Raw genomic sequence first — 13,276 nt, 5'->3', positions numbered from 1 at the left:
AGAAGCATTAAGAAAATCAGGAAATGGTGTGAAAAGGGAATTTGACAGAGGGATGGAAACTATACATAAAATGGCAGTAGAAAATACAAACCAAATTAAAAAAGTACAAAACTCTATAGAAGCTCTCAAGCTCTCAAGAATAGAGTCAGCCATGTGGAGGACAGAAACTCAGAACTGGAAGACAAGGCAGAAGAAACAGTTTGTGAGTCTAAATGTTCCAGTAAGCTCAACAGTTTTGCCAGGCATGGTGGTGCACACCTTTAGTCCCAGCCCTCAAGAGGCTGAGGTAGTAGGATCACTAAGTTCAAGGCCACACTGAGACTACATAATGAATTTTGGGTCAGCATGGGCTAGAGGGAGAACTTATCTCAACAAAACCATTGTTTTTTTTTTTTTTTTTTGAACAGAATATGAGATAACTATGCAATACCCTTTAATGTCCCAACATTCTGACCATAGAGATACTAGAAGGGGAAGAAATTCAGACCAAAGGCACCGAAGAACTTATTCAACAAAATTATCAAAGAAAACATTCCCACTCTTTCAAAAGAAAGTCCTATCAAGTTAAAAGAAGCTAGACCTACAAACAGACTGGAACAAAGGAGGAATTCTCCAAGACATATTATCATTAATACTCTAAACATTTTAACAAAGAGAATGTCCTAAAAGGAGCTAGGGAGAAATGACACATTACATATAAAGGTAACCCTATCAGGATTACTTCAGACTTCTCAATGGAAATCCTGAAAGCCAGAAAGATCTGGAATGGAACACTGCAAAGTCTACAAACTTATGGTTTCCAATCTAAACTGCCCTACTCATCAAAAAGTATTCCTCAGCTTTACAACTATATGAACACAAATCCAAACCTACAGAGAGGACTTCAGGGAGTTCTCCGCACAGAAGATTCGAGTCAAATCACAGAAGGAAATACACACAAAGAACACTCAACTCTTATCAAACCAGATATCCAGAGACCCAGAGGTTCCTACCCTATTGCTGAAGCAGACCTAAAATGAACCGAACATGCCTCAGGGAAATTTATGGAAGAGGAAGCAGAAACATTGTTAGAGCCACATGTTGGGACATGATTCACAGAGACATTGCCTCTTCCCCATAACTGATGGCTAACCCCACAATGCATGACCTATAGTCCCCAACTAGGAGGGTCCCTTCGGTGGAGGAAGGGCAAGGAGGAGGCTAATGATGGTACCAACATGGTTGTTTACACACTAAGTATGTACATTGGTAATAATAAAAAAACAGAAAACAATTTCAAGATAGCTAATAGTTATACTCAGTAGCCTTAATTCTGTAAACTCAATTATATGTTTGCTATCTCTGCTTTTAAAGAAGTTGTTATAATTGTCCTTATTATTATTCAAGATAAAATAATGAGCCATTGCAATTTATTGATAAATGTTATTTCAGGTATTTTTTAAAGGTCAATGGAAAAAGTAATATACATTTACACATGGGATCAAGATGTCAGTCAATAAGGAACCAAAGGCATGATGCACATGTGATGGCGTTACTCTGAAGCTGAAAAGTCTGCCCCAGCTTGCAGTGGCCATATCATCACAGCAAGATGCAATTGTGTAGGTATTTGTGGTAATGTTTCTATAAAGACTGTACTACAATTATATGACAAAGCACAGTATATGTGGTTATTTACAATTTATAATATTTCCAGATGAAAATAAATGCCTATGATAGTGGCTCACTGATATTTTAGATTGTGCCATGTCTCATGACAAAATAATTTTGTTTTGTGCTTGATATTATATCATGTTGTCTTTTTCTATCATGACCATAAGATCAATAGGACACTATATGTTTATATTCACATAAACATGCTTACACACACACACACACACACACACACACACACACACACACCTCTTGTCTAGCCCTGAGGCAGAATATGTGTTTTTTAAATTTTTTAAAATATACACTATGATGTCTGAACCATGAGGAAATTGCATAAGAGTACATTTTTCAAATATATCCCTGTTGATACACCATCTGTAACTTAATTTTTTAACTTAAAACTTCTTACTTGATCTCTTCTCCACTATTTACATACCATGTATTTATGGTGGTAAAAGGAAAACCACAGCTGATTATTGGGCTGGAGAGATGGCTTAGCAGTTAAGCACTTGCCTGTGAAGCCTAAGAACACCGGTTGGAGGCTTGATTCCCTAGGACCCATGTTAGCCAGATTCACAAGGGAGGCACCTGCATCTGGAGTTCATTTGCACCCATTCTCTTTCTCTCCCTCTCCCTCCTTCTCTCTCTGTTGTTCTCAAATAAATAAATTAAATTAAACAAAAGCTGATTATTTTATTGATTTTTTTTCAGAACAATGGGGAAAGTATTCTAAACAGAGTATATGTGAAAAGCTATTCTGATTCTAAAAGCTGTTTAGGGAAAAAAAAAAAAAAAAGTGGTGTACCTAACATTTAATTCAAATTTTAACTTCCCAATTTAACTCACATTTGCATTCCTAAAATTTTATTCCATAGTTTCCCCTCAATCATATGTCTAGTTCTATTCTTAATCAAATATTGGAATTCTGAAAGCACACACTACTGTCTGTTTAAATATTTTTGACTGAAATTGGACAAGAGATCCCCAGACTTCACAAGTATAACTTGAAAGTTAGAAATTTCTGTAGCAGCCACTCATCAAAAGAGCTTTGAATAAGTTTTAAGTCATTTTGGCACTTTTTTAAACTTTATTTCTGTAAAGAATACCATTATTTCTTTCAAGCAAAGGCATGAAGCCATGCTTTGTATTAAAACAAATATTGATTAAAACAATTTGTTGTTATTTATTTTTATATATTTGACAGTGACAGACAGAGAAAGAAAGAGGCAGAGAGAGAGAGAATGTATGTGACAGGGCCTCCAGCCACGGCAAATGAACTGCAGATGTGTGCACCCCCTTGTGCATCTGGCTAACATGGGTCCTGGGGAATCGAGCCTGGAACCAAGGTCCTTAGGCTTCACAAGCAAGTGCTTAACAGATAAGCCATCTCTCCAGCCCCAAATCTTGATTTTTTTTAATGGAAGGCAAAGTGAGAATTGGAAACAGAAACACACTGTAGTCACATAAAATGGCCAATTTTTGAACAACTTGGAAGGTAGAATGAGATGCTATTATATTTATATAAAACTGGATAGTACCATTTGGTATAGAACAGAAAGACAGAGGTTTGGGATTTATTATGAAAAGACTTTCAGTCTTAAAAATATACGCTATATTTTATATGTGTCTGTCTGAACACATGCCTGACATTACTTATAACATAAACATTTTAATTTAAGATTCCTTTATCAGTCACCATTATTTACATGATTTAGAGACACCTGTATTAGAGTGCAGAATATTTATACTACATAGCGATACAAGGCTGATACAGACTCATAGATATTATTCAATATTCTACTTGCAATGATTTTAAATATAAGAATATACCTTTTTAGTCATTGTTAAAAATGTATAAACTTTGAAATAACTGAGAGAGTTATACTTTTAAAATATGATCCTGCTAGAATCCATTCCAATATTTTAAATTTACATCAATGCCTTTCAACTACATGTGTTTATATGAGTATGTCCTCAGTAATTATATTGGCAAAGCATTGGATAAGTCACATTACACTGTGATTCATGACTTGGGTGAAAAGACTAAATATCATGTTCAAAATGCTTATTGAGTTTTAAAATTCCGTGATATACCAACATTCATACACATGCATGAGTATATGCAACTATCTTTCTATTTATCCTTCATTCTTAGTTGTAGTTTTTATCCCATTTTTAAATTGTTTTCTTTATCAAATATTTCTTATAACATTATTTTGCATGATTATTGTCATCTGTGTTTCTTCCATAGAATTTCTTGCTCTTGTCTTGTTCAAATAATAAGTCACTAATGAAAAGTCTACCCTGAGCCAGAATGTCAAAGACACCTACTACTCCTTCTCTTTGGAATTCTTATCCTTTTAAACTTTCCTTTATTATAATAAAGTAATGGTCAAAACTGAAGCATATGGTGAGGATTAATTCTAAATAAATTTTTGACTGAATTGCTATGCATTGAGAAAAGCAGGTGGAAAGAGGCTCTAATAATCCACATTACAAGGCTGGAGAGCTGAACTACAGTAGAAGTAAAAATATAGTGTGATAACACATCTAAATTAACTGATGGCAGCAATAAAACAATGATGTAACCACTGTAATGAAAACAGAGGAATATATACATATATAATCTCACAAGGTTTCTGATTTAGCTATGTTTCACTCATTCACTTCAAATATGGAGTCAATTTTTTGTATATAGAAAATAAACTCAAGCTCCTGATTCAGGTTTGTTTGTATTGAATTAGAAGTACATTTTATTTTATATTTGTTTATTTATTTTGGGTTTATTTTTGAATTAAGGTCTTGCTCTACCCTAGGTTGGCCTGGAATTCATTATGGAGTCTCCAGCTGGCCTCAAACTCACAGAGACACATCACTATGCCTGGCTGAAGCCTCATTTTAAATGAATGATAAAGAAATGACCAGAAACAAGGTTCCTATTTAGTGAAGTTTAGCTATAGATTTCCTTCAACCATAGTTGATACCCTTAAGAGAAATTGTAGAGAAAGTGCATAGAAATTGATGGGGAATTTACTCTATGTTAGAGGAGATGAGAGGAATGTTAATATGGGGCTGAGGGTGGGGGAGGAATTAAAGAGGATTTAGAGTAATTTTGATGATGCAATTTTCTCTGTGAACCACAAAGCACACAGGTGTACTATGGTTGGCATGCTCACAGATCCTCCACAGAAGTGCTTTCTCTAATTTTCAGAACCTGCAATTATGGTACTTTGCAAGATAAAGAGATTGCACAAATGTGATTACAACGAGAGACCTTGAGATGGAGAGATTATTTTGGGTTATCAGGGCTGACTCAATCTAATTACATTAGTACTTAAAAGTGTAGAATCTTTCCAAGGTCCTGTCAGAGAAATTACTTAAGAGAAAAAGGTAGGAAACAAATAAAATCGACATGGATTTACCCATAGTTGCTGGTTTTGAAGAAAGGGTGGCATCCTGTACCTGGGAATCAGCATCACCTGACAACTAGCAGGTGAAAGAGGAGCTCAGTGCCACGCCCTTTCTCCCTAACAATCCTAATGCACAGAGAAATGTGTCCTATTTGGGGCCCAGAGAAAAGAACAGAAGCCTAGTAATCCTTTCCTCTTAGCTTGGCACAGTTTTGTCATTTTTTTTTTTTACTTATAAAATTCATGATAAAGTTGGCATATCTTTAAGCCCAGCACTTGGGAGACAGAGGCAGGAGGAAAACTGTGAGTTTGAGGACACCCTGAAACCACATAGTGAACTGAAGGTCATCCTGGGCTAGAGCCAGATCCTACCTCAAAAAAAAAAAAAAAAAAAAAAAAAATCAAACAAAAAAATTCAAGATGAAAAATCTGTAGTTTGGGAAGTCATGAAATTTGTAATTTTTTTTTAAAAGCAAAAGTAAGAAAGCATCTTATATAAAGCAAAGGTACAGAAGAGGATACAGTCTTGAGAGCAGCAATTAAATAGATTTTACAATGAAATACTTAAGAATTGCATTGTGAGTTGCCATGAGAAGCATTTTAATGCTCTATAGAATCTTAATTTTGTTGTATATTTCCTTAATTGAATTTGTGTGTTACAGAATTAACTGCTTGTAGAAAGAGAAGTAGGAAAAGAACAATGAAAAGGACCAATAAAACGAGATCCAACAATTGAAATCAAAAGCATAGATTTTCATGGCATAAAGCTACATTACTGTATGTTTTATTTTCTCTAGCATAAATAAGCTGCTAAACATTAAAATTAGATATGATTAAACTTAGATTGACCCTGACTAACTGCTTTCCAGGTATGATCTTGAAAGTCCAAGAGATGTGTGACTTATAGACTTAGCAAGAGTAATGCTTCATGTTGTATACGTTTGAAGAGACTGAGGCACCTCATGGTTTCAGGCTACACTGATATGATACTAAAGACAATAATTAGTGAATGTGAGAGTGAGAAAATGAGAAACCTGAAGTGTGGAATATAATGGTCTTATTTTTCTATATTGGAAATAATATTTATTCTGAATTTTATTCAAAATATTAATGCAAATGTATTTAGAGAATGAAAAAAAAAAACACTTCTCACTACCTAGTGGAATTCCCATGAATAACTATGAAGTGCTTACAATGACAAGCATACCTTGTATTACAAGTTCTGTCTGAAGTTCAGAGGCCACATTTATCTAAGAGTAACTATGAATATAGCATACACCAGTAATGATGTATAACAATGTAATATTGTAAAATAAAAAGGCTGGGCACTTCTCTGCTTTTTTTAAGTATGCACACAGAAGCATGCAATGGCCAAAGATAAGAGCACGTCATTCCTACATTCTTCTCTATGATTTTTTTGTTGTTGTGTAGTAGATCATTTTGCATTATCATATAGTAAGTACAGGTACTAATGAGTAAGAATTGATGTCTTTGAAACCTCAAGAACACATGGAGTGAGGATGAATTTTCATATCCTCCATATTCATAATAATGGGGCCAGTAGGGGGAGGTTATTCTGAAGAGAAGATATGACATTGTCTAACATGAAGCCAGACAAAGGGACTCAGTGATGCACCTCACTCTTACAACTCACTTTCAGGGGAGCACAGAAGTCTCACCAACCTTATCTCTGTACCATCAAACTGTAGTTATTTCACTGAGTGAAGGACCTCCCACTAGAGTCCTTTACTAAAAGTCTCACCACCTCTTAGTACTATTACTCTATGGGCCAGATTTCTGATGTGGGAACCACTGGGAGTTCTACTCAAACCCTACACAAACCATAGCACAGAGCACATTCTGTTTTCAATTACATAGAAATCATTCAAGAGCCAAAACCAATTTCAAAATATGTATACATAGTTATTTAAAAATATTTGTGCTCTTTATTATTTTAAAGGAAGCTGAATATGTTGTGGTTTTGATATACTGATATTTCCCACATACATTTTTATAAAACATTATTCTTTAATGTTTACCATTGAACAAAAAATTGATTATTTTGTCAAGCATTAAGAAACCGATTTGTTTTTTCTATTTCATTTCATGCTAAAAATGAAAGTGCTTTGCTTTAAAATTGTAATTAGCTGTGTTTCACACAAAGAAGGAAATTCAGAGGCATGATAAATTTTGCTTTACCTCAATCTTTGGTACTTACTGGTTTATTTATATTTTATAAAGTTAGCATTTTCTTTCTTTTTATATTTTTTTAGTTGGCATTTTCTTGCTCATTTTTTCAAACTATATGATAACTATATGTTAAAAAATAAGATAGCAGTCACCAATATATTTAGATCTTGGTTTTCTGGCTATTTGTTTTATATAAAAATTAATTAAAACTTTGAATATTTAAGCTGAAAATTTATGTGCACTATTTTTGGGTGCTTAAAAATGTCAGAACAAGGTGAGCACATTATAAGTATTTGCGCTCTTTTCTAGTAAACTTAGCCTAGGTGTAGACTCTGTTTCACACCTGGAGTCCTATCATCTCTCCATGATGGATGCATTCCTATGAGCCATCATAAGTCTGTGAAGAAATGGTGAGTACCCCCATGTCTTCCTTAGGATATGACAAAATAACTGAACTAGGATCAAGAGTAGAATGACCCCTTCCTGAAATAAGATGGAATCTGAAGTGTTTATCATGTCAGCATGTGAATGGGCATTCATTCTACCAAGAAAAAATAGCCAAATGAAAGTTATGAGAGGTGATAAAATTAGCTGACATTTGGCTCTAACACAGATATTTTGGATGAAGACCAGTCCAGAGAGAGAAAATACTAAAATGATTGAACTCTTGAAGCCCCAGCCAGTATTAGTACAAAGCACTTTGATTAAATAAAGCACAATCTTCAAAGGATCTTTTGCATCTCAAGAAACTACCTTAGCCCAATCAAATGGCCAAAGATTGCATAAACAGCATAGCCAAGGGCCAAGGGTATGTGGGATGATGAGAGGAAGCCCTAATGCAGGAGAAATCTTTGCAATCCACTAGTTCATATTAGTATACTATGTCCCCCCTAAGGTAGCAACAGAAGGGGAGCACAAATATCACCCAAAAATGATAATTAGACTAATCCTACTCTTTGGTTAAATCCCTGTGCTACAGCTAACAGGAGCATGAGAGTTATGGCTTCATTTTCAGGAGTAGGTGGCATCTACATCAGAATTCTTAAGGCTATAGGAATTTTGTCCATCTAATTGTGATACAAAGAGCAATAGTCTGAAGTTGGACTGTTTTCTGTTCTCCCAGTACTCAAAATACAACAATTTCATAATAGCAAGGGAACTATAGAGCCATCAAAATGTTGGATTTTGGTTTTGATCCTAAATACTACCTGAAATTACATAGACTTTGCTATGATTTTTGCTCTTTGAGTTGTGTCTGTCTCATTATGTGTCTAATGTTAGAAAGATTAATTGAAGTATGGTAGAATGGCTCTTCTTAGATCAATGAAAACCTAACCCAAATAACAACTTGATGTTTTCAAAAAGGCAAGAAACAGCCTCAGGTGATGTGGGGAGAGCTCCTTGTGACTTTTACTTCTGAAAGTATGGGGGGAAAACAACATCTTCAGAAACAAAAGAAAAATGTAGAATGATGGAAAAAGCCACTTTATGTCCAGGTTAACATAAGCTTATTTTGGGAGATTTTTCTGCCAAGCTATAATACATTGTTTCTCTAATTAGGACAAGATATATATGTCAGTTTTGATATTGTCTCTAGAGTTGAGCATTACAAACAGTAGAAAATCATTAAACCCATTTTTCTTGTATCTAATTCAGGATATAGAAGACACTGAAGAGGCAGTATCTGCCCAATGATGTCACAAGAGCAGAAGCCCAAAGAAAGCTGTCTACACACCTGAATGTAGCCGCCAACAGTATACTGAAATAGTTTCATTCCTTCATGCTTATGCAACGAAGCTCCATCTTTGTGTGCACAATCCAACAGTCAAGTTCCAGACCATCTATAATATTTCAGCATGCTTTATCAGCATAGGATTCCTCCATACGACAAAGTTATTCCCAGAACTTCATCAGCAACCAGAGTTGCAACTATGACCTAGCATGTAAGCAGAAGGTCCACTTCCTGTATTCTCAGCTTGCTGTACCAAAGACAAGAGCTTCTTCCTTCAACAGTGCCTTCATGTTGAGAAACACCACTGAGCATGTCCATGCAGGAAGTGCAGTGGAGAAAAGAGAGGAAAAGTCATTTCTTTCTTTATTACTACTAGTAGTATATGTGTGCACATGCATTTGCATATGGAAGTCTGTAGACAATTTAAAATGTTTGTCTTATCATTTTAAGGACATTTAAATTTAAATTAATGTAGAAGCAAGTTGTAAATTTGTAGAAAGGGATGGTTACTATAGACACACACACAATCTTTCCACATGGCCTTTATATGACCTAATTGCTAGGGCAGCTAGCATAGCATTTCCCTTGTGCTTGACCAAATTTTAGACAGCCTCCTTTCTAACCTAGCACCTAAGAAGTTTCCCTTAGAGTATTTACCTGTTAAGAAAAGTTTTTCATGATTTGAATTTTAAATCTCTTTAAAAGTATTTCTGTACCGGTTTTATAACCCAGGGATATCTTTCTTAAGAACCTGAGAAAATTTTCTTTGAAATATAATAATACTTAAGGAAGAGTTACACATACTTCTTAGAAAGATGGAAACCTGACTTTTCTAAGGCACTTGTTCAAGTTGTAAAATAAGCTACTATGGAAAAGACAGAGCAGGGATGGGGAGATAGATCACCTGGAAAGGTCTCATTATGTAAGTACTAACTTGGTTAGCCCTCCCTCCACCTTTCTTTTACTCAATCTCTTCCCCTGACCTCACGTGGGCTTTTCACCTCTATTAATCTATTCTGGTACTTACATATATATATATATATATATATATATATATATATATATATATATATATATATATATATGATACCATCCTATTAAGTACCCCCTCCCTTCCTCTCTCTTCCCTTTATATCTCTTTGCTAGCTTACTGGTATTGAATACTGAGTTATATTCCTACTCACACAGAAGTCTAGTCATCTGTAACTAGGATCCACATATGAGAAAGAACATGCGATGTTTGGCTTTCTTGTCCTAGATTACCTCACTTAGTATAATCCTTTCCAGATTCATCATTTGCTTGCAAATTTTATAACTTCATTGTTCTTTACAACTGAGTAGAACTCCATTGTATAAATGTGCCATATCTTCATTATCTACTCATCAGTTGAGGGATGTCTAGGCTGGTTCCATTCCCACCTATTGTGAATTGAGTGGCAATAAACATGGTTGAGCAAGTATCTCTAAGGTAATGAGATGATTCCTTAGGATATATATGCCAAGGAGTGATATAGCTGGGTCATAAGGTAGATCTACTTTTAGCTGTCTTCAGAACCTCCACACTGATTTCCACAATGGCTGCACCAGTTTGCATTTCAACCAACAGTGTAGAAGGGTTCCTCTTTTTCTGCATCCTCATCAACATTTATGGTCACTTGTTTCATGATGGTAGCCAATCTGACAGGAGTGAGAGGGAATCTCAACGTAGTATTAATGTACATTTCCCTGATGACTAGGGTTGGAGAACATTTCTTTTAGTTGCTTATATGCCATCCATATTTCCTCTTTTGAGAACTCTCTATTTAGTTTCATAGCCCCTTTTTAATTGGCTTGTTTGATTTCTTGTTATCTTTTTTTTTTTTTAATTTCTTTGTATAACCTAGATATTAATCCTCTGTCAGATGTATAGCTGGCAAAGATTTTTTTTTTCCAATTCTGTAGGTTGCTTGTTTACTTTATTCACAGTGTCCTTTGCCACACAATATCTTTGTAATTTCATGAGGTCCTAATTAATCTGTGGTTTTTATTGTCTGAGCAATTGGGTTATGTTCAGAAAGTCTTTGCCAATACCAATATCTTGAAGGGTTTCCCCTACTTTTTCCTCTAGGAGTTTCAGAGTTTCAGGTCTGATGTTAAGGTCTTTTATTCATTTGGACTTAATTCTTGTGCATGGAAAAAGAGAAGAATCTATTTTCATCCTTCAACAGATACATATCCAGTTTTCCCAGCACCATTTGCTGAAGAGGTTGTCTTTTCTCCAATGAGTATTTTTGGCATTTTTATCGAATATAAGGTGACAATAGCTACCCAGACTTACATCTGGGTACTCTATTCTGTTCTACAGATCTACATGTTTGTTGTTGCGCCAGTACCATGCTACTTTTCTTACTTACTATAGTGCTGTAGTATAGGGTAAAATCAGTTATGGTGATACCACCAGCCTTATTTTTTTGCTCAGTATTGTTTTAGATATTCGAGAATTTTTTGTGCTTCCAAATACAACGTTGGATTGTTTTTTTCTATTTCCATGATGAATGCCTTTGGAATTTTGATGAAGGTTGCATTAGATGTGTATTTTGCTTTTGGTAAGTTTGCCATTTTCACAATATTGATTCTTATGATCCAGGAACAAGGGATGTCTTTCCATTTCCTAGTGGCTTCTGCAATTTCTCCCTTGAGTGTTTTAAAGCTTGCATTGTAGAGATCCTTCACTTCCTTGGTTTGGTTTATTCTAAGGTACTTTATTTATTTATTTATTTATTTATTCAGTTATTTATTTATTTATTATACAATTGTGAATGGGAGTGATTCTCTGATTTCATTCTCTGTGTGTTTGTTGTTAACATATAGGATGGCTACTTATTTTTGTGTATTTATTTTGTATTTTGCTACATGTCTATAGGGTTTTATCAACTCTAACAGTTTGCTGATAGAGTCCTTAAGGTCCTTTATGTATAGAATCATGTCATCTGCAAATAGTGATAATTTGTTCTCTTCCTTTCCAGTTTGTATCCCTTTTATGTGTGTCTCTTGCCTTATTGCTATGGCTTAGATTTCCAGTACTATATTAAATAAAAGTGGGGACAGTGGACACCCTTTCTTGTTCCTGATTTTAGTGGAAAAGCTTCCAGTTTTTCCCATTTAGTAATATGTTGTCAGTAGGCTTGTTATAATAGCCCTTATTATATTAAGATATGTTCTTTCTATTCCAAGTCTCTGTAGGACTTTTATCATGAAGGGATTTTGGATTTTGTCAAATGCTTTCTCTGCATCTACTGAGATGATCAAGTGATTTTTGTCCTTCAATCCATTTATATAATGTATTACATTTATTGATTTGCATATGTTGAACCATCCCTGCATCTCTGGAATAAGGCCTACTTGGTCAGGGCGAATGATCTTTCTGATATACTCTTGTATTCTGCTTGCCAATATTTTGTTGAGAATTTTTTGTATCTATGTTCATGAGGGAGATTGGTCTGTAATTTTCTTTTTTTTGTTGTTCTATTTTTGCCTGGTTTTGGTATCAGGAAGATTGCTGTCTTCATAGAATGAGTCTGGTAGGATTCCTTCTTTTTCTATTTTATGGAAAAGCTTCAAGAGCAATGTTGTTAGTTCTTCCCTGAAGGTCTGATAAATTTCTCCAGTGAAACCATCTGGGCTTGGACTTTTTTTACTTGGGAGATTTTTGATAAGTGCATGGATCTCCATACTTGTTATAGGTCTATTTAAGTGATTAATCTCATATTGATTTAATTTAGGTAGGTCATATAAATCATGGAAATCATCCATTTCTTTCAGATTTGCATACTTAGTGGAGTATATTTTTTATAGTATGTCCCTATGAGTTTTTGAATTTCTCTGGTATCTGTTGTGATGCTTTTCCATCTCTGATTTTATTGATTTGTATCTCTTCTCTCTTTCTTTTGGTCAGATTTGCTAAGGGTTTATCAATGTTGTTTATCCTTTCAAAGAACAAACTTTTTATTTCATTGATTCTTTGGACTGTATATTTGGTTTCTATTCCATTAATTTCTACCCTAATCTTTATTTTTCTTTCCATCTACTGATTTTCAATTTGCTTTGTTCTTCTTTTTCTAAGGTTTTAAAGTGAAGCATTAGGTTATTTACTTGAGACCTTTATAATTTCTTTATTATTTTTTTTTGTTTATTATTTTTAGTTATTTATTTGAGAGTGACAGACAGAGAAATAGGCAGGTAGAGAGAGAGAGAATGGGCACGCCAGGGCCTCTATCCACTGCAGATGAACTCCAGATGTGTGTGCCCCCTTGTG

The sequence above is a fragment of the Jaculus jaculus genome, chromosome 2 (genome assembly GCF_020740685.1).
Source record: "Jaculus jaculus isolate mJacJac1 chromosome 2, mJacJac1.mat.Y.cur, whole genome shotgun sequence".
Lineage (NCBI taxonomy): Eukaryota > Metazoa > Chordata > Mammalia > Rodentia > Dipodidae > Jaculus > Jaculus jaculus.
The sequence above is the reverse complement of the archived record's forward strand: the minus strand, read 5'-3'. Positions refer to the sequence as shown.